The 23,452-nt window shown below is 40.1% G+C and overlaps 1 protein-coding gene across 5 annotated transcripts in view; it reads right to left on the reverse strand.

Moving 5' to 3' along the window:
- WASF3 (WASP family member 3) overlaps window positions 1–10,643 on the reverse strand; it is a 57,671-nt gene extending 47,028 nt beyond the window's left edge. For all 5 annotated transcript variants that reach the window (XM_063429603.1, XM_063429576.1, XM_063429596.1 and 2 more), the window contains exon 1: window positions 10,562–10,643. The gene's annotated coding sequence lies outside the window, so the exon portion shown is untranslated. The remainder of the gene's footprint in view (window positions 1–10,561) is intronic.
- Between the last annotated feature and the right edge of the window lie 12,809 nt (window positions 10,644–23,452).

Genomic DNA, 23,452 nt, shown 5'->3' on the forward strand with positions numbered 1-23,452 from the left:
TTGTGCTAAAAGGGAGGAAGTGACCTCTTTAACCTCCCTGGTGGTCTGATTATGTCAGTATTTTTGAATGTTAAAGCGGTACATTGTTTTGTATGGAAATTTGTGGTTTCATATTGTAGGCTTGGAATTCTTAGGAATAACTCACTTAAATCTGTCCAAACAAGAGTCTAGTAGACATTTATTTATAAAATATTTTACCAGGAAAGATACATTGAGATTTCTCTTGTTTTCAAGTATGTCCTGGGTCCAGAAATCATTGCATTCTAGTCGACATTATAAAAAAAAAATATAATAAAATTTAATAATGTAATCAAACCAAAAACACTGAGACTTGTCCAAACAAGGGTGCAATATTACTAGTCACTGTAATGCAGGGCCCTCCACCTCTCTGTTCCTGTACGTTGAGTTGTCTGGTTACAATTAAATGTCTGTTAGTCCACCCGTTGTACAGCACTACGGAATCTGAGGGCGCTATATAAATAGTAATAATAGTAATAATAATAATAATAATAATAATAATAATAATAATAATCACTGCATATTGGTTTAGTAAACATCCTGGGTATGAAAATGTTTTAAACACGGGACTGCACAAAGTCTGACATCACAATCAGGACAATGGAACCTGGTTTCTTTTATGATTTTCTTTCCACTCATCTCGCTTTGAGCAACAAACCACGCACACACTTGTAGGTGCTGACGTTTTCTCGGTTGGTGGGATATAGTCCATGAAGTGACGACCACTCAGGCGTTCCGGGTTGACAATGCCAACAGTACGACGTCCAGCTCTATTTACAGCCATTGATGGTGTACAAAGGTACTTTTGTCAACTTTCCAAATGAAGTCAGAATGAATCACAGGCTTGTCACTTTTTGTTTAACAGAATGTAGGCATTCCACAAGCATTGCTCAAGAAGATGCCTGAAGATCTCTTGTAGTACTTTGTTTGCGGTTTCCTCATTCCTTGGGCGCTCTGTCGACACCTCCCATGGTCTTATTGTAGTCTATCACTACTTTTGGCTTCGTGATTTCTTCCCCACCTTTCGTGCGTACCATAACAGTGGAGGAATTATGAACTGTACTCATTAGACACACATCTTTCTTGTCACGCCATCGAAGTGCCATCGTTTTGCTAAGCAACCATTTCTCCAGTCTTCAGCTTCCTATTGCCAAACATTGGCGGCATGTCACGCCAGTTAGCCCCAAAGGTTCCATAGGCATCTGTTTTGTTTTGCAGTAGAAACTCAAAGTTCAGGAGACGTATAAAAGTTGTCGGTTGTTACGCATTAGCCCTGATTAAGCAATGGCTCAATGAGTGAAAGAACGGAAGATGTTGCCATTCCATATTTGCTGTATTTTGGATTGAATTTTGTTCCATTTCCATTGTAAATGACTGAATTCCAAATGTAGCCAGTTGACGATTCGCAAAGCATGTAGAATTTTACGCCAAATCGTGCTTTCTTTGATGCAATGTATTGTACGCAGCGGAGCCTTCCCTTGTAGGCCATTAGACTTTCATCCATGCTGATCTCTCTTTCTGGCACATAGCTCCATTGGAAATTCTTTAGAATCATTTGAGATACTTCCCAAATTATCTTTAGTTTTGGTGCAGGATGAGTAGTTTCATCAAATTTTTCGAAGTGTAAAAATGTCAAGATCAGGGAAAATCTGTACTCTGACATGACCAAAGAATGGAGTGGCAAGTAATTTATTAGTTGTCCAATATCACTTCTGCAGGGGTTTCGCCACCACTACTATTAGTCCCAGAAATGTCATCTTTGGTCTCTGGTTCCCACTTTCTGCTTCTTGAAAACTTCCGATGCAGAGTAACCAATTGTCAGTAACTATTTTTTCAATAACCTCTTCGGTCAGAAATAATTGTACGTATGCCAGGGGGTTCAACGTCTACTTTCATACCTGATGCTCCAGCAAATAGGGATCTTGGGGGCGCTGTCTGATCCGTAACAGTCAGAGCACCAAGTTCGCACATCACTGAGCTCAGTCGCAGAATCGTCGCTGTCGTCACTTTCAGTGTCTGATGACAAATTTTCCCATGAATCACAAACACTCAATTCTGCAAGTGATTCTAATTCACGGTCGCTGTTTTCTAGCTGTTCTAAAACCACTTTTGACCTAAAGGGACGCTTTTTGGATGCCAGGGACGTTCTCTTTACAGAAAGAACGGTAAAAGAACAGGCAAGACACTGGACAAAGCACTGGGACAAAACTGAGGTCAAAAGATTTGATACAGTAATGTAATCCTAACAGATTACACTGTATTACAATGTATTGTGTGTATGTTTACTTTTTTTAACTTCCCGCCTGGTTTTGCCCACCTGAGTCGCCACAGGGAAGGGAACCCGGAAGACTGATGCCGGCATCAGGCGGAGGACCACAGAGGCTCGTAGGGACAAGGTAGGTGATACTACAGTGTAATCCCAAGTGTGGCTCGGGGTTACAGCTTTTGGTACTGAACATTAACGCAGAGCCACGCTTGGGAATACCACCAAGGAGGTTAAATGCATCTATGACCTATAAATGATCACTAGATTTCCCTGGAACCACCACACAAAAGTACGAGTCCCTCACAGTCCCACTCCCCAACAATAAAAATAGTTACGTCTTGAATACTGCTGTACATTGCGCTGGGCTTAGCTCTGTATATCGTTAAACACTGTTAAGGGCTGCACTGGGCTTAGCTCAATGAAGAGAGGAGATTTTAAGCAGCACACGGCAAATCCCAGGTAAGAAAACAAACAGTTACATTGGGGGGCACTAGGATACTCCTGGAACCATGACCACTACAGCACAGTTGGTGTGTTTCTTTAACCTCAATGTGACATACAAAATGGGGTTAAAGAAAGACAAAATAGCCTGTTTAATATGAGACATAATTAGTTGGGGGTTTTTTTGTTTTGTTTTTTTACTACTACTACTACTACCATTTCATCATGTTTTATTAATTTCACAAACATACTTAATTGTAATGGTGAATTTCGCCAATCTGTGTTCTGATACTTTGAAGACTAGATTTATATTCTGTTTTATCTCCCGAATACAGCAATACCTTACATGTATAACGTAGTCAGGTTTTTAGAGAGTGTATAGGTTCAAATTATAGAGACACTAATTCCCACACTCCCCTTTGCTTGCTTTACAGAGATCCTATATAGTGAAGAGACATAATGAATAATACTGAAGTATTTGAAGAAATCACATGCCTACTTTTTCCTACAGCCATCTTTATTCACCTTGGGTCAGAATGTAATTTACCCAAGCTCAATATTTGCATCCAACAGTTGTCAGTAATCGCCAAGGATGGGTATCCCCATATCCACACGTCTGCTCGAACATATACATGCACCTTTGGTCAAACCGTTTGAAAATGTAAAGATTATGATCTCTATGACTTTATGATCTTCCCAAAGTCACTCCATGCACAGAAGCAGGGAAAACCATAGAGACTAACCAAGTTTTCAAACACTGTCCAACCGAAGGTGTGTGGTGTGTAATAGAGATATAGATAGATAGATAGATAGATCTATCTGATGGATAGCTCAGTGGGCTAAGGCATCAGAAGAAGAATTTTTTAAATATTTTGTTATTATTATAATAAAAAGGTAAGAATTCGGTTTTTGCATCTTTTAAAATATATACATTTCTCTCCAAAAGCACTATTAAAAATTGTTTTGGGACGACGACGACGACGACGACACTTGTCCTTTCAATACTACCCAAGGAAAGTGCATACAAGGCTCACTCTCATAGGGGGAATGCCCAACGAGAGTACCAATTTACCATACAATCTTTTATCTTCCTCACAGTTCTTATTCTGAAAGGCTATTGATTTCCTTTTAAAATGGTAATTCCACATACAAAACCACTTCATACACAATGGCGGCTGGAACCCTAAGCAATTGAAGCGTGCATCGTTACACAACGTCAAAAGAAACTTTTTTTTTTTTTTCCTTCAAGCAAACCAAAGCTATGCAAAGGATCACAACGTATCTCAAAAGATCTAGTAACTGTAAACCCATGCTTCAAGTCCTACAGATGGATCCTTTAACATTTCATATTCTTCTGAACATTCATTCACCTAGTTCCCCATTTTTGTTTTCAAGAGGCTCGTTGATGAAACAGAAATTAAAGGGGCACTTTCAGCAACATAACTAATACAGTTTGCTATAGTGGTTGTGTTGCCTGGGGTACCCTGGCACCATCCCTTATTTCAAGATCATTAGTTTAAGAATAGTTTAATTTAAATCAGGGCTTCTTACACCACCAATGGAAATGTTTGGCTGAGAGGGATGGGATTAAGCTATCCCAGATCTCTCAGTCAATCAATGAAATCATTGTTGGAAAAAAAAAAAAAAGGGGGGTGGAGGGGCATGGTACCAGGAGAGTCAAGGAAACATTAAGTGTACTCAATTATCCCTTTCTCAGTTTGGCTTGCTGTTGAGGGATATAGTGGAAAGGCAAACTACAAATACCATAACCACTGCAGATATGGTGCCCCGAGTGCCCACCATTGTAAGTAGCTAAGTGGATTCTGAACAGTTTGTCTTCTTACTTTGGGTACACTGGGCACAGTTCCATAGCTCCACTACCATCTCCAGAGAGCAAGAAGCTCTCCTTAGCTATGCCCTGCTGAGGAACTTACAACTTTCCAAAGATTGCAATAGGTGTGGGAAATGGCACAAGGCGGACCCAAGCAAGAAGTAAAAACATTCAAAAAAACATTTATTCCTTTCAATGGGGGCGTGCCAGGGTACCCCTGGCTTCATAACTACTACAAGAAGCTGTAGTGGTTATGATACTTGGCCTTTAAAGAGCGACTGCTGCCCCCCCCCCCCAAAAAAAAATATATAAAAAAAAAAAAAAATGAATTATACAGACACCTAGATTTTGTTTAGTAAATATATATATATATATATATATATATATATATTTTTTTTTTTTTTTTTTTTTTTTTACATTTTTGTGTAGCAATGCAATGTTTTGTGGACCCAGGACATACTTGAAAATGAGAAAAATCTCAATGCATCCTTCCTGGTAAAATATTTTATATATAAATAAATAAATACATACATACATACAGATATGGTATCAATTGTTATCTGCATACATACATTTCCCACCTATGATCCCAAAGCACACTAGGTTTTGTGGTAAATTTTGAATTCCGTGCTGCCACCATCTTTGTAATGAGAATTAAAGGGACACTTTAGGCACTGTAATGACTTTATCTTATTCAAGTGGGAATAGTGTCTGGCACGGTGCTTCCTTCTATTCAGCATTAAAAACATCACGGTTTCAATTCTAAGTGACTGTCCCTGGCAGCCCATCCCCCCTCTATGCTGCTCGGGCTAACGAGGAAGCATCAAGCAAGGCCACAATGGTCAGCTGTGATTGGCTGAGAGTGTCAGATGAGCACTATCAGCCTATCACAGCTCCCATTGCTGGTATGCATTGGTATAGCTGGAAGGAAGTTTGTAATTTATATCCTTATTCATACCTTCAGTGGGGGCATGGTTGTTGTGGTTAAGGATCCCTTATTTAGTGTTAAACGGCTCAAAAATGCTTATACACTGAAGGGAAGCATGGTGCCATTGGACTCCAGACCTTATAAACAATTCAATGAGATAAACTTGTTATAGTGTCAATGTCCCTTTAAGCAATAATCTATTTTAATCTATATATTTGTTAGTGCTTTCACTAGCATAATAATATGTGTAACTAACTTAGTTATCCAAGGCTGTCATTGCCATTAGTACCTTTGTGAAATGACAGGACCAGCAAGGACAGACGTAAAAGTTCTCCTGTATATAATGAGGCATCAATTTGAACACCATAATGTAGGCAGCACTTACTCATCCTCTGCACTGTGACAAAAAAAAAAAAAGACACAATGACGTTTGAACGTATTGTCAACTTCAAATCTGTTTACCCCGTAATTAAAGTACACTTTCCCATCATATTGAGTCATTCTCTACAATTATGTATCTCAACAGGATAAGATTTCAAACTGTGCTACAGCAATATCATCATCAAGCCATTGCTTGTTTGGAGCCAAAGAAAATGTAATCAAAAAGGTCGAACTCATGTAAGAACTAGGAATAAAATTGTTGAGGGCTGCTATAAAATTCTAACTTTGACGGTTTAAAGAGGTCTTGTGGGATTTAGAAGCCAGATATATACATGCATGAGCCCATTTTACATTTCTATGATTAAGGAAACTGTAGGAGTGTCAGTTCATCTTTTTGGTTTTTCCATTACGTTTCTCTTTTGTAGGATACTTGTGTAATCTGCATTCTGTTGGGCAAGTCTTGAAAGGGCTGCCAATCAGTATGTGGAATTCACGTGCTGTTGACGTGAAAGCAATGAACTTATTGCAGTGGTTCCTTTGGGATTCAGAAGTAATTATTGTCATATCAGCACCCCCAGAAACCACACAACACACACGGCATCACTTGTAGGCTCTATATAAAAAATAAATAAATAAAAAAACAACACAAAGCATATACACACACACACACACACAAAATGTAGAGTAAAAAATGGGCTGTCTGGGCTGGAGTCCACTCACATAAAAGTAAAATGACATTTTAAGTCCATGCCTTTGCTGAAAAACCCTAGTTTTCACCGCATCTTCAAAAATGTCTTAATCAAACTGAGAAGTTACTCAGCCAATCAAGCTCACGAAACTTTCAATATCACTGCAGACTGCAAAACCTTACAAAATAAAACCCGTCAGCATAACTAATCTACACAATAACTAATCTACACCAGGAATGTGGGGAGTGAAGGGGGGGGGGGGATGTCTTCATTGTAACGACTGTAAATAACTACATGGACCTTAACTTTCCTGCGAAATTCAACCATCAATGTATCAGTTTTAAAGCCAGATATGAAGACAGTTTTTGGACATATGGGGGAGGCAGGTTAAAATTTGCCTGAATTAGCAATGTTTGAATGTTTGCAATTCCCCTGACTTATGTGGCTGTAACAACAATGTTACCCTGTGGGAAGAATCATCACTTAAACCCACTGAGTGCACCTGCTCCACAGCCATATACTAAACAGGCCTCCTGCTACGATTGCAAATTACTTGGACACCGGAAAAGATGCTGAACTCTTTCCAGGATGAGCAGTATTGTTTGCTTGTAAATTGAATGTGGGAGTTAAAATAGACATGCCACCCCCCTCTCCCCACCACCCCCCTCTCTCCCAATAGATTAGTGCTATTTTCCATTGACAGATTAGCACTAGGAAAGGAATTAGCTATAATTAAGTCCAAGACAAGCCTCAAAACTTTATCATTTGAAAAGTAAAGGGCGATTGAAACAGAGCACCAATGCTTCCAACGCTTATTAACGGGATTTTTCAGAGAAACCAAACAAAACAAAAAACCTCGCTGTAACTTTATCTACCTGAACTTTTTGCATGGGAAGTGCTTCCACTTTGTAGAGGCTTGGCGTGTGAAGGAAGAAGAAAACAAAATTTGTAAACGGTTTTGGGGGGGGGGAATATAAATAAAATAATAATTCTACAGGATTATGAAAGTATTAATTATCAGGAATTTAAAGTAAAATTTTAAAAAGCTGAAAAGATTCTCCAGTGTCAGCCATGTTTTCGGCTCAATGACTAGGACCTCAAATTTTTTTATTCACTTTGAATTCACAACAATTTTTTCTTTAAACTATAATCCTGAAAGTAAGATTCTGATTTTTAGACTATATGTTTATGCCCCTGCCCTCCTACACTTCTTCGTAAAAAATCTTATGTGAGTTTTTTAACTTTTTTCCAGCACCAGGACAGCGTCTCTTCATTATTTTTCGTCTTCCAACTATACATCCAATCCAGTGCTTCTCACAGACATATTACATCCGTGAGTAGCAGCAGTGGACATTTGAGGTCATTCGAATCTGACTTGGTTGTAAGTGAGGAAGCACCATCAAGTGATGGTCAGGAAGACAGACACAAGACGTGCGCTTAGTCCTGCATTGTAAACATTGCCGTATCTCCAAAACACCAATGTTTTACATTGCACGATCAAAACGACAAAGCAACTACACCCAGACCACTTCATTAAGATGCATGTGTATTTTTCTCAAGATGTTCTTTGACGCTCTTAGACAATCAACGGCCCGCATGTTTGGGGCTTCTTTTTTCAAGAAGCTGAGAAAATCAGGACAGCAGCACAGTCAAATGGCGCGAGATTTAACACTTTGGGGTTAAACCGCTTGTGAATGATTTAATACCTATAAGGTAAGCTGTATGTAAAAAGTTAGTCTGATGGCTTTCTAAAATAGTAAATCAACAGTTCAATACTCCATGTAAAAAGAGAATTTACCAATTTAGGGCTTTTCAGGCAACCGGAATATTTGCACTCGGGTGGGGGGTTGGATGTTTCTAGTTAACCCAGAAAATCAGTTTATAAATAAATTATATTAGAAATACGGTACATACAAAGTTGCTAAAGTGAGAATTGAAAGTAAATTCTCAGAGAATTTAAAATTTTAGGCAAAACAGATCAACGGGAAGGATAGGCGACTTCAAGGGACACTGTAGGCACCTAGACCACTTCAGCTCATTTAAGTTTAACACTGTTATTGTAATTATTGCAGTTATTGATAAACTGCAATAACAACATTGCAGGGTTAACTCCACTTCTAGTGGCTGTCTACCAGCCAGCCACAAGAGGCGCTTACTAGTAATTAGATGAGTATTGGTCGCCTGACATTGGATGTCCTCACGCTTTGCACAAGCCCATCCAGCATCAGCTAAACCCCCATAGGCAAGCATTAATTCAATGCTTTCCTATAGGGGTAGTCCTAATGCGATTGTGGCACTATAGTTTCCCTTCAAATTATTTTTCAATTTGGCTATTTTGCCTTACATTGTAAATTCATTTCAATTCTTACCTTAATTAATAGCCCTGACAGTCTTTGGTGACATCCATATCTAGATGAAATGGATACTGATAATGCAGAAGTGAATCTTCTGCACAAATAGTTCTGGAGAGCAGTGCAATCTGGTTTTGGTTGCACCATTCAAACAGTTCAACCAACCAATGGTAAGGTGTCCACAGTCTAAAAGCACCATAACCACCAAGGGAGCAATGTAAACACTGCCTTTTCTCTGAAAAGGCAGTGTTTACATTAGAAAGTCTGCAGGGACAGACTGTAGACACCAGAACAACTACTTTAAGCTGTAGTGGTTATGGTTACTATAGTGTCCCTTTAAATTTCAATTTCACTTGAATTCGCACTTTAGTAAATATGTCAGTATTTACATCATGAAAATCAGAGAGGGCATGATATCCATGACACAAACTACTCATATTTCCACGGGTACCAGGGAAAATCCATAAATATACCAGTGCCAAGATCTAGAAAGTGAGAATGAAATACCTAGGAAGACTGCCAATGTGGAGACTAATATAGCTGATCCACAGACGGATCCTTCCCAAATCTGACTGTATCCCCAGAGTGGTAGAAAGGCTGTCCAGAAAATAGGATCACACATTCCTCCCAAGCAGGCAGACTGTATGTAATGTGCTGGCTTCCAGTTTGTGAAGGGGAGGGGGAGGCACAGAAACATACACCAGTGATGCCTAACCTTTGTAGCTCCAGTTGTTCTGGACTACATTTCCCTTGATGCTAACCCAATAAAATGGCTAGCCAAGTATCAAGTGATGTATAACCCGTGACAGCTGAAATACCAATGGTCAGCAGTCAATGATTGATACAGTCTTTTAACTGATGGCTAGTAAATATTTCAAATCACAGGAATCCAGGAACTGCCTGGGAGAAAAAGGTTATACAGACACCCAACAGTACAACAGGTCTAGTAATAAAGGAAGGTTGTAGTAATAAAGCAACAATACTAAGCATTTAGTAAAGTGAAAAAAACTGCTTTACAAAATATATTAAATCAATAATAGTCATAAACTATTAAATATAGTAATAATAAATCAACAGGATGATGATAAGCCAGCAATAGTAATATAGTAACAAACCAGTTAATAATAATAATAATAATAATAATAATAATAATGTAATGAATCAGTAAGAACACAATAATAATGATAACGATTATAGGAATCGGTAATAAGGGTATAATAAATAGTGATTAGTAATTAGTGATATAATATACAATCAGCAATAAGGACAAAAATCTAATATTAATAATATAGTAATTAGCAACATAGTATTATACAGTCAGTAATAATAATAATATATTTAATCGATTAGAAGAATATGGTTATTAATCAGTAATAGAGGAGAGGGTATTGATTATGGTATCAGTTTTGGGATACGATGCCCCCCCCCCTCTTGGCCCAGAGATGGGGGGCGATGTGCCCCCCGTTATGAGACATGGCCATTGCTAGCCATAGGCCTGAAAGGACCAGCAGCTGCTGATACATCCCATGCAGCCCCTCTCTCTCCATAGGATTAGTGGGCAGGAGAGCCCCCCCCTGCCCGGGCTGTGCAGGGTTCATGGCCGGCTGCCCCCCTCCCCCAGTGTCAGTATACAGTCAGCGGACACAGGGTACTCACCGTCCAGCGCTCACTGCTCCATGCCCAGTGCAGGCTCCCCGGTAATCCCGCTCTCCATCTCTCCCCAACCACAGCCACACTGGGCTCTAGCAGAAAGCCAGGAGGCGGGACTCGGGAGCTAAGCGACGTTACATCCCCGCTCAGCCAATCGCAGCGCTCCTCTCGGAGTCGGTCGTGTTTTCCCAGACAGCGACGCCCGCTTAGCTAGAGTGACGTTGACAGCAGCCAATGAGAGCGCGGCGAGGGAGCACTGCCAGCCAATGGGGTGCAAGGGATGGGAGTTCTGAGAGCTGCTACATTGTATATGTGTGTGTTCGAAGTGAGGAGGAGGATTAGCGGATTCTATCCATTTATTCCCAGGCTGTGCAATGGGAGAACCCGAGGCTGGCTAAACCTGGCTGTACAGACAAAGCCAGCTCACAGGGGAAGGGGGATATCTCTTTAAAGGGAAACAAAGTCACTTCTCACTAAATAAATAACCATTCCAAATCATTTATAGCATGTCCATGCTGTGCTCATATTCCTTTAATTCTCATACAATCACAGCTCGGTCCTGGCACAGCCATGGCACACAATGGACATTGGGGGTCATGTATACACGGTGACGGTGTCATGTACACTTCTTAGGATGTTTTGCCTCAAGCTTTATCTAATTTCTATTCATTATTTTATTTATGGCAAAATGTTCCATATTGTGCCCCTTCTGTCATTTTATTTTCCTACATTTTTTTTCCTTCACACATTTGTCAGGGCGAATCCCCCCCCCCCCCCAAAAAAAAATAAATTGCAAAAGTGTTCATTTTCTTTCACATTTCTCGAACACCGTCGACATGACAGGTTTTGGGAGACAATTAAAGCAGTTTTTATGTTCTTTGTTTTTCTGTAAAGCAGCTCTGTGACACAGTAACTTTTACTTATCTACTTTGGCCTTAAAATGGAAATTCACCTTTATTTCCTGGCAATTCTAACTTTGGTAAATATCCATGACAGTGTCAAAAAACTAGTCAGGGTCTAGTGAAACAAAACACAGATCAGTGTAGTCTGGGTAAAGTCAGGCCAAGAAATTGTAAAAAAACTGTAAAAAAAAAAAAAAAATCACATTTATTGAAGCGCAACCATAAATAGCCAGATTATGTCTGCCCACTCTCATCATGAATTTTGTTTTTTTTCTAATCTAGATTATACTTTTTGGTATTGTCAATTCTCCACAATTCCTGGTTTAGTGAATAGCTTTTTAAAGTGCTTTATGAAAAAAACACTTTTGGTTACCTCTGTGTTATATAGACTGTAAGCTCGTTCGAGCAGGGTTCTCTTTGTTGAAGAAAATAAGGCACGCGAAACCACAGGTCCAAATCAAAAGGATTATTAATGAACAATCAAGCAGGATTACAAAACAAAGTGACAGAACTTTAGCACTTTGAAAGTAATTCAGCTGGTGTGCACTACGATCAGATAAAACAGTGTCTTTATACTTTTTGAAGATGTCCCAGAAATGTGGTTTGACCAATCCAAGTCTCTGCACGTTCTCTAACTCTGAGTTTCTTTATCTCGTCCTCGCAGTACTTGCGTGGCTGATGTAGCGTTTGAGAGTAGATTTGTGCACGCAAACAGAATAGATGAACCAAGCAGAAGCATTTTTTGTTAGATATAGCTTTTAAGCATCAATTTGATCTTAAACACAGGGCAAGATATAGGCAGTTAATATCTTCTTTAACATCTTCAAACTATCGTTCCTGCAAGTTTTCTTGTAATTGTCCTATTTATAGTTAAATCCTCCCTCTCATAATATTCTAAAGCACTACGGAATCTGTTGGCGCTATATAAATGGCAATAATAGTAATAAACTTATTGGAACTTTTTTAAAACTAGTCCGGTTGGACTAAGGAATGAATTCTGGATTCTTTTGTAGTTTATCCACTCTGCAACTACCTTAATCAATCAAATATATATATTTTTAAAAAACAATTGATGTTTTTCTATAAGAAAATCAATGCAATAAAACCATTTAATTGTAATATGAACTACACTTTATGTCTCCAATTAAGATACAGTATAATCAAACAACTAACAGTTTATAATTTAGCAGCATGCTCAGTTTTATGGCGTTGTGCATGTGGCCTTTAAGAACTCTTCAAGGACACATACCCAATTATCAGCATAAACATATATATACACATTTTTGGTGAATATCTTTTTATTTAGACAAGAGAATCCTCTTCTTAGTTTTTGGTATAGAATATAACACATCACAGAGTAGTACAAGACTCGCAGGTCTGTATCAGTTAAATGTGAAACTGTGGAACGCGCAGGTTCCTTGAACATGTAAGCAACATGTGAGACGCTCGGGTCCTAGCTTTTTTGCATAAACATATTTTGACACGTGTTACCCATAGTTATATGCATAGCACAGCACTTCAGCATAAGTCATTTCTGTGCAAAAATGTAAATGACCAAGGTAGTAGATGTAGATGTAAATGTGAAATTGTTATGCAAAATCCCAGAGGATACCAAAATCTGTTGTCAAGAAGTTAGGTTTAGACAAAGTAATCTTTGATTGCAGTTCTGAGAAACATAAAGTGAATATAAATTAGCAGCTGATTTTGTCTATTTTTAAATTGTTGCACGACTCCTGAAATTTCCTTGTGGGGAATGAAACAAAGAAAAGTTGATTGGAGAGGAAGATTACCAATCACCCAACACTTGTTGACATTTATTTGGTCTATGTTTTAGTAGCAGAGTTAAATTTAGAGATCTAATTTGAGTGTCTTGTATCGCTGGCAATTAGAGTAAATTAGCAGCTGTTCGCGCGTACACAGCAGTGTGATTAAGAATTGATGAATTGGGGAACACATTTTACAAGAGTGTTCTCGTCTAACATCGAAATATTATTATACACACATTTTTTTTTTCTTTACACGGGACAAGAATAAACCTTTACATAAATCATTCAATCTATATAAATCATCATATCTACATTATAAATTATTTCTGTAAAAATTTAATTACATCAATGTCTTAATTGCAGCAAACAGACAAAATACAACATTGTTTTCATACACACAGCCATAAATGTTTCAAACAGTCAGCTACAACAAACTTGAATATTGTAGTACCTGTACAGTCACCCTTCAAAATATTCACTTAGCATACATATTTTTTTTGTGAATTTAATATTTATGTCATTCTGTAATCAGTTCCCTTTCTATGAATGCTCACTGCTTAGTCTAGCCTGTGCCCTGTTGTGGTCCTTGCAAGAGGCTGTTCTATTTCTTGGTTTTAATTCAGCTATTTTTTACTTTTGTATGTCTAGACGTTTACCTTATCATTTTCTCTCTAATCACTGACCTCAGCCTGTACGTGACTTTGCCCCACCTTTTCTAAGGTGAATTTTGTCCGCATGGGCTCTACATTAAGACTAGCCATTCTAGGGACCATGTACGTATGCTGTGATTCCCTCTCTTTCTTTACTTGTTCTAAGTTCTGCATGTTGGGTTTGCTGTATCTTGACAACAATAGACGACAACAGAGCCAGGGCCTGTGCAAGGTTTTTTGGGTTCACAGGCCCCCCAAAAGCATCTTCAAAAGCATCTTCACCTGTGTCTCTCTTAACCCGCCTTTTGTTTCTTATGCCCCTTTTTAAATGTCTTACCTATTTTTTCCCTGTTATGTGTCTGACACAGGCTCCCTTGATAAAGGCAGTTTTGCCGAAACGTTGGGGGCTTTTTGGTTGACCCTTGTCCTTCTTCTCACTAGGTCTGGTATGCTTTTTTTCCTTGTATATATAATTTATTTTGGGGTTTATTACTACTATTGTTTGGTTTCTCATATGGCTATTTTGGATATTTGTATTCTGAGATTCATACATTGTTCAGTCTTTTTTAACACCTGTATGTGTTATATTGTACTTTTTATTTGGCATTTCATGTCTTTTTCATTCATTGATATAGTTATTGAGATAGCCTACTATTGTGACCCATTTAATAAAATATTTTCATACACATTTTGTGGTTGTTCTCCTTGTCTAAGTGATAGTGTGTCTGACATCTCCCTTTGTGTATCTCTTACTACCCCCCTTTGTGTTTCTTACTCCCCCTAGCCTCTGTGTCTCCTTCTCTCCCAGACCCTTTGTGTCCTTTACTCTTACCAGCTCCTTTGTGTGTTTCTCTTTCACCACTAGCCTGTCTTTCTCCCCCGAGCCCCTCTGTGTCTCTTTTTCCTCTTCTCCAGCCCCTCTGTCTCTTTCACCCCCAGCCCCTTTGTATTTCCACTCACAGGCCCCTCTGTGGACTTTCTCACCCCCAGGCCCACCTGTGTGTCTCCAGGTCCATTTGTGGTCCTCTCCCCTCCATGTCCCTTAGTGTTCCTCTCCTCTCCCCTCCCTTCCCTGTCCCTTAGTGTTCCTCACCCCTCCCTCCCCTGTCTCTTAGTGTTCCTCTCCCCTCCCTCCAATCCCTCCCATGTCCCTTAGTGTTCCTCTTCCCTCCCTCTTCCCTGTCTCTTAGTGCCCCCCATTCCCCCTTAATGTTCCTCCCACCCCCCACCCCATCTTAGTGTTCCTCTCCCTTCTCTTTTAGTGGTCCCCACTACCCCAGTGTTCATTTTCTCTTCCCTTTCCTCCCCTGTACCTTAGTTCCCCCCCTTAATGTTCCTCTCTCCTCTCTAGTATTCCACAACCCTCCCTCTTTTTTAGTGTTCTTCCCCCCTGTCCCATAGCATTCTTTTCCCCACTCCCATAGTTCAGAACAGGCAATTTATTAGAAACCACAGCAACGTTTCGACCTTTACGGTCTTTGTCAAGCACGGCTTGACAAAGACCGTAAAGGTCGAAACGTTGCTGTGGGTTCCAATGAATTGCCTGTTCTGAACCTTGGAGTGCCTGAACCATTTTTGTATTGTATAGCAACAAATATATGCCAACTCAGCTTGGCTGATTTTAGAAAAATTCACTGTAACCGTAGTTAAGCCAATTTCCCCAAAATGTATTCCCTGTTCAGATCAATGGGGAATCAACACAGGGAAATATAATTATTTGTAGTATTGATATAGTACCAATATATTTCTTTTGGACAAGTTGTGGGGAAAATATTATAACTTAGTCGGAATCACAAACTTATATTTCAATATTAGGAGTCAATTATATTTAGTTACAAAATGATGTTTCTTTGTTATTGATTATTTTCAAGCAGACTTTTATATAACCATGTTCACTAATAATAATATGCTTTTAACTAAAATTTGGATTATTATATATACCTAGTTACCACTGTATTAATCTTACAACTATTTATTGATGCAAATAATTTATCAGTCAAACAAGAGGCAGACACTCAATGCAGAAATGATTGTGATGTTCATTTGTTGTTCAAAGCAAACACCAGAAAGGTGTGGAATGTTAGACTGTGGAATGATTGTGGTTTAAGTATATTAGAAACTTCTGACATCCTGGGTTTTACATACAATAGTTAAGAGTTTACCAAGTATGGTGAGAGAAAAAATACATTTATTGAGAGTCAGTTCGATGGGTAAAAATACCTTTTTTAAAGTCAGAGGTCAGTGGAGAATGGACAGCATGGAAGGAAGATTACAGTAAATGAGATAAGGAAGACAGCAGTAAATGAAATAACCATGCATTACTGTCCAATGCATAGAAGTATCTCTGAGCACTCAATATATCAAACCATTCAACGTACTCTCATTATCTACACGGTATCAATCTACAGGAGACCTTTGGAATGTAGTGGAATTAGTGATACAATGAATCATTGTGCAGCTGAATAAAACTGCAGCAATGATGTGATGCTAACATGTCACTATATTGGAACACTATAGGGTCAGGAACACAAACATGTATGCCTGACCCCATATTGTTAAAACCACCATTTAGCCATCATCTAGCCCCTCTGCCCCCTCCTCCCTTGCCCTCCTAAATATAGTAAAATGTTACCTTTATTCCAGTCTGTTGGTGCTAGCTCTGCCCCTGATCTGCCTCCTTGGCTGACATCATTAGAAGTGATTATCTCAGCCAATCACAATGCTTTCACTTTGGAAAGCATTGTAGTGGCTGAGATTTTACATTCTGATGATCTCAGCCAAGTAGGCAGGGCGGGGGTGGAGTCATCTGAATGTATCAATGCATCGCTATGAGGAAAGTTGTGTACAGCACTGCCCCAGGAAGCACCTCTAGTAGCCTTCTGAGGAGTGGCCGCTGGAGGTAAACACCGCCTTTTCTCTGAGAAAATCTGTGTTTACTGCAAAAGCCCTGCAGGGACTGACTATATACAAATACAAGAAGCTGTAGTTGTTCTGGTTAATACAGTGTCCCTTAAAGTATGTTTCCAGCACCTTGTGAATCAATTTCACAAATAATTTAGGCTGTTGTTAGGTAAATAGGGGAAACTTTCCCAGGATAATGCTACCAGAAACAAGGGATGAAGAATTTGTGAACAAACAAAAATTTACAATCTAGACCAGGCATAGGCAACCTTCAGCACTCCAGATGTTTTGGACTAAACCTCCCATGATGCTTTACCAGCATTAAAGGTGTAAGAGCATTATGGGAGATGTAGTATATAACATCTGGAGTACTGAAGGTTGCCTATGCCTGATCTAGACACTTTGTAGCAACGTAAACTCTGCAAATTTTCCTACATTGAGCTTCTGCCTATGCTCACTTGACTTACAAATACAAGGAGGGGAATGCACTAGTTCTTTCAAGTTTGCAAGATGTGTCCACAAGAACAAATAGACTCATGGAGCACTCATTAACACTATAGTGTTAGAAGCATGTATTCCTAACACTATAGTGCTAGACTTTCTCCATCGCTGCGCTGGTCTCACCGAGTCTGGTCCTGACTCCATGGCTGAGATCATCAATCTTTATGATCTCAGCCAATCCAGTGCTTTCCCACTGAGAGGCTATTGCGCATGTGTGTAAAAATGCCACCAATCAGCATTTTTTCATAGAGATGCATTGCATTAATGCATCTCCAAGGGGAGCATTCGGCAACTCCATGCAGATCGTGCAGAGATTTATAACCTAACTCAGGAAGTTTAATGTAAACACTGCCGTTCTCTGGTAACTATATGGTGTTCCTTTAATTTGACTGTTGCAACGTTTTAGTTCTTAAAGTTGGGGTATGATGCAGATCCCATTTAAAACATGCAACACTGCACTAATGGACTACACCCTTATAATGTTCAGTCACCTGTAGCTATCTGAAATTATAATCCTCTGATGCCAGGTCACCAGGAGTCCCTTGACAATTAGAATATGTATTAGAATAGACAGAGACTGTGCAAATTAGCTGAATTTTTACCTTTCTTTTTTGAGATCAGAGATAATCAACATTTTGTTAGGGTAGGGTGAACGTTTTGCACATTTTCACATCCAACTACCACTTGGTAAATTAATATTGCAACTGGATGAAATTACAGTCTGGGATCATTTTACCAATGTGGAGCTAATTAAAATGATAAATGTGTTTCGAAAATACATTTAGCAACTCCTGTTGACAAGAACAGCAGTGCATGTCCAGACTCTCTTTTATTCAAATACTAGAGAGAAAGAATACTGCACGAACGTGATGTCTAGTAATGTGAACATCTGACTTATTTTTAATTTTCAGGTGAACTAAAAATTCTACCAGTTTTATCTAAAAACAATTCTCTGTCATTGTCATAGCAAGGAGAGAAGACCACCCTTTGGTAGTCATCTTCAAAGAAGGATGCTGATATAATACCTCTCAGAAAGCAACAGTATTTTAACCTGCTTCTCTCAACAAAGAAACTTTTAAAATTTAAAGCGGTTCGGTCAAGTCAACTTGTTCAATACCCTAAAAGTCAGAGACAATTAGCAGAGATCATAGATCATAGGAGTATAAAGAGTTATACCACCTATGTCCTCTACAGCCAAGGATATTTCTATTTTGGCAAAGAGTATGTGATGGTTTCTGGCAAATTCTTCATCTAGAAAGTTATCACCCAAAACTAAGAAAGCTTTCTTAGCTATGGGACAGCGACACAACAGCCAAAGCTAGTCTCCTCAAGGATCTTGAGAGTTTCCCAGACTGGAAGTGCAATTCAAGCACAGATGTCTTTTTGCCACAATATAGACAAACCTCCTCCGTGCACAGATATTGTTTTTCAGCCTTAACATGTTTAGTCAGGCACAGATGCATTCGCTCCTCCACAGAGTGTGTTCCGGATTAAAGAACCCTGAGATCTCTAAGTCTGATGACTACATTAATCAATTAAACTAGCACGTCCTCTAAAGGGAGATATCGTGTAATTACCGATGACGTGTTTATTAGATTCCTACATTTGCCCACCCGATTAGATTTTCGGAGTACTTTGTTTTTCCTTATCGTGATTGTGAGTGGGTTGTGAAATTCCTTGCTGTGTTTCTAATTATGCTAGGTACATGGAAAAAGGAAACAGACAGAAGATCATGCTAGATGCAGATGGTCATTGCATCATAAGGCAGTAAACGGAAACATAACATACTACAAAAGAAAGAACAACTGAACGCAGGGGTTATAGGACAGACAGACACTGAACAGAATGGGCTGTCATATATACATGAGCTTTCTCCTAGTGGATCTACTCAGTAAAGAAAGTGTGCAGGTTAAACTTCAGATCATCTAGAATGGCAAGAAATCACTGTCTTGATTAATTAAAGTGCCAATTTCTACTGGAATCTGCACTTTTTGTAAAATGAAATGAAATGCTTCTAATGCTGCATAAGAAGCATTGGCCCATGAGCTTTCAGAATATTTCTTCATCTTTCCAGCCTTGTGCATAAGAGCATATCTGGGAAACTCCCACCCTCCGATCCAGTACTAGCACAATATTTAGCATACCGCAATACAAAAATAAAGTGGCTCGATCATCATTTTACTACAGAGCACCACAATTATGGAATAATCTCAGGGACACAGTCAAATCTTCATTCAATCAAAAATCTTTTAAGAGATCTATGGCAATATACCTCAGCACAGAATGCACCTGTCATGGTTGAATATATTTATTGCCTGTTATGTGTTAAATTTATATATGTGTGTGTATATATATATATATATATATATTTATATATATATATATATATATATATTATTTGTATATTGTACTTTTGTAATATTATATCCTAATGTAACAATGCAATGTTTTGTGGGCCCAGGATATACTTGAAAACAAGAGAAATCTCTATGTATCCGGGTAAAATATTTTATAAATAAAGAAAGAAAGGAATATAACACGTTAATAGCTTTTATTATTATTACTGGCATTTATAAAGCACCAACATATTCATGCAGTGTAATAGTTAAATGACCATGTCGTATTTGTTTTGGTTTTCCTTTCTTTATGCCCTATGCAGAGGCGTAAATAGAATCCACTGGGCCCCGGTGCAAAAATTGCCCTGGGGCCCCCCTCCCATGTGTCTCAACCCCCCTCTCGGTGTCTCATTCCTGCACCCAGGCACCCCCATGTGCCTCATTTCCTCTTCCCCACAGACCCTCCACGTGTCCCATTCCCTCTCCCCCCTCAGCCCCTCCATGTGTCCTATAGGTTTCTCCTCGTCCAGCCCCTTCATGTGTCCCATTCCCTTTCTCCTTAGCCCCTCTATGTGGCCCATACCCTCCCTCTCTCCCCCCTCCCTTTCATGTATCCCATTCCCTCCTCCACTCCCTTCCATGTGTCCTATTCCCTCCCTCTCTTCCATCCCCTCCAGGTATCCAATTTTTCCCCTCTCTCCCCCCTCCCTGTGTCCCATACCCTTCATCTCTCCCCCCTCCCTTACCTGTGTCCCATACCCCTAATCTCTCCCCCTTCCCCTACCTGTGTCCCATACCCTTCATCTCTCCCCCTTTCCCTCCATGTGTCTCATTCCTACCTCTTTCCCCCTCCCCTCCATGTGTCCCATTGTTCTTTCTCTCCTCCCTCCCCTCCCATGTCCCATACCTCCCGCCTTTTTCCAAGGTGTCCCATACCCTCCATCTCTCCCCCCTCCCCTCCCTGTATCCCATACCCTCCCTGTGTCCCATACCTCCCTCTCTCCCCTACTCTCCAGGTGTCACATTGATCCCTTTCTCTTCTCCCCCCTCCCCTCCCTGTGTACCATTTCTCCCTCTCTCCCCCCTCCACTCCAGGTGTCCCATACCCTCCATTTCTCCCCCCTCCGCTCCCTGTGTCCTAAACCCTCCATTTCTCCCCCCTCCGCTCCCTGTGTCCTATACCCTCCATTTCTCCCCCCTCCCCTCCCTGTATACCATACCCTCTCTCTCTCCCCCTCCCCTCCCTGTATCCAATACCCTCTCACTTTCCCCCCTTCCCTCCCTGTATCCCATACCCTCTCACTCTCCCCTTCCCCTCCCTGTATCCCATACCCTCTCACTCTCCCCTTCCCCTCCCTGTATCCCATACCCTCTCACTCTCCCCTTCCCCTCCCTGTATCCCATACCCTCTCTCTCTCCCCCTCCCCTCCCTGTATCCAATACCCTCTCACTTTCCCCCCTTCCCTCCCTGTATCCCATACCCTCTCACTCTCCCCTTCCCCTCCCTGTATCCCATACCCTCTCACTCTCCCCTTCCCCTCCCTGTATCCCATACCCTCTCACTCTCCTCCTCCACTCCCTGTACCCCATACCCCCTCACTCTCCGCCCTCCCCTCCCTGTATCCCATACCCTCTCTCTCCCCCCTCCCCTCCTGTACCTTACTGGCCGCGGTTCCCGGTCTGACAGGAAGAGCTCTAACACTGAGCATGCAACACACAGACAGGAGGGGAGCAGCACAGTGCAGCTCTTCCTTCCTGCCAGACCTCCAGGAACCGTGGACCCAGTGCGGCTGTGCACCAGGCCATAAGGTTTCCAGGTGACCCACAGTCACAGGGGTCGCGGCTTCGGCCGTTCCCCCTGGAGTCAGGGGCCCAGTCGCAGCTGCGACTCTTGTGACTGTGGTAGGTACGCCAATGGCCCTATGTATCTTAATTATTATACGCCCCTTCTTGCAACTAGCCTTTATATTTATAATATTAATAATTTCTTCCATTTACCGGATATTATTTATTTTGCCATTTTATACTTCTCTGCCCATTACGCCTGCTGCTTTCCTGACTGTGGGATTTATTTTTCTGATGGATTGTGGGTAAATCTCATTGGTAACTGAAACAGAACCTTGCTTTAAGTTCTGTCCATTGTCAAGTTATGTCAACTTGCCTGTTATACATAAGGAAAAACCTATTTCACTACTTTCCTTATGTATTTTATGAATGCTACAGCAAAAAAAAATAAAAACGGTTTCAGACACAGGGAGAAATACAGAAACAGATTAGGTGATTTTTTTGTTGGTGGCAGAGCTGATTTAAAGTACATAGTTTTATTATTATTATTTTACTATTTATATAGCGCCATCAGATTCCGTAGCGCTGTACATACATAGTTGTCTTGGTTGAAAAATTACTAAAGTCCATCAAGATCAACCCTGAACTTGATATCGTCTCAGACATCCTAAGTCTCCCGGAAGTTCAGGGAGTTTAACGCATTTTTAATGCGACTCCTTGACACCTGCAAATCATATACAATACCCAGGAGGTCACACACACAATATGACAAATATATATAGTGTATATAATTTGTGGGCCACCCAATGGATATTGTCTCTAAACAGTGGCCTGGTCGAGCGCTGGGTCCCTTGATAAGCTGACTGGGCCTCTGTGATATCAGCCGATCACTTCCTCCCAGCTTCACCGAGGGCCGCGCAGGAGAGTGGAAGAAAGAGAAGGCGGCAGCACAGACAGCATGGAGGCAGAGGAGACCCTGGAGTGAGCTGCTGAATGCTCTCTCCCATCAGCCTCAACCAGCATCAGCAGGATCCCAAGTAAGCCACCCTCTTGGACACAAAAGGTAAGCTTACATCTAAAAATGATAACATGTATGTGTGTATATATGTCAGATTGTGTGTATCTGTGTGTCAGTGTGTGCATCTGTGTGTATGTGCCAATGTTTTTATCTGAGTGTGTTTGTGTCAGTGTGTTTATCTGTGTGAGTATCTGTGTCAGTGTGTGTATCTGTGTGTATCTGTGTGTATATGTGTGTTTGTGTCAGTGTTTGTATATGTGTGTGTCAGTGTTTGTGTCTGTGTGTCAAGGTGTGTGCATGTGTCAGTGTGTATAAATAGTTGCAATATCTTGCTAAATAAATAGTCGTGTTTTGTCATAATAAAATGTCACGTCTTTGTTCATACATATTTCGTGACAGTGTATGTGTGTTTAATTCAAAGGGAACAGCTAGTTTAAAATAACATTTGCCATTCTGATTTCAATCCACTGAAACTCATTTAAATAAAGAACTTTTAGGCCAAAATAGGCTAAGTATAAAAATAGCTGCCTTGAATAATTTTCTGCTATTTTAAGCTAAAATGTTACATTTTTTAATTACTTTACATAAAGTATTTAATTCACTGCTAATTAGCTTTGAATTTGGGGCAATTAACCCCTTAGTGAGTAACCCTGGCTTTCATTATAATTAAAGCCTCTATAACAGTATTGGTTGCAGAAGAGTAGACGTCTTGAAGAAGTTTTAGTGAAACAGATTTATCACAAGGTTAAAAATGAAAAGCGTGGGTTTTACTAATAAATCAATAATGTGACAGTGTGTCAGCAAAACCCACTGAATGGGAAGTAAGAAAACCAGACTGTGTCAAATGAAATGCTGCTAAAGCGCACATTAGTCATGTTTCGTTGACAGAGTCCCACAAGACAGATGTGATGTAATGTTGCAAAGACTTTACAAACTAATTGGTTCCGAAGCCTAGTTCACAAAGTAAGAGTTCATAAAGTAAGTAACTAATTTCCCACAGACACATTGTGACAAACATGGGTTCTGTTCGTGACCAAC

The sequence above is a fragment of the Pelobates fuscus genome, chromosome 1 (genome assembly GCF_036172605.1).
Source record: "Pelobates fuscus isolate aPelFus1 chromosome 1, aPelFus1.pri, whole genome shotgun sequence".
NCBI classification, from domain to species: Eukaryota; Metazoa; Chordata; class Amphibia; order Anura; family Pelobatidae; genus Pelobates; species Pelobates fuscus.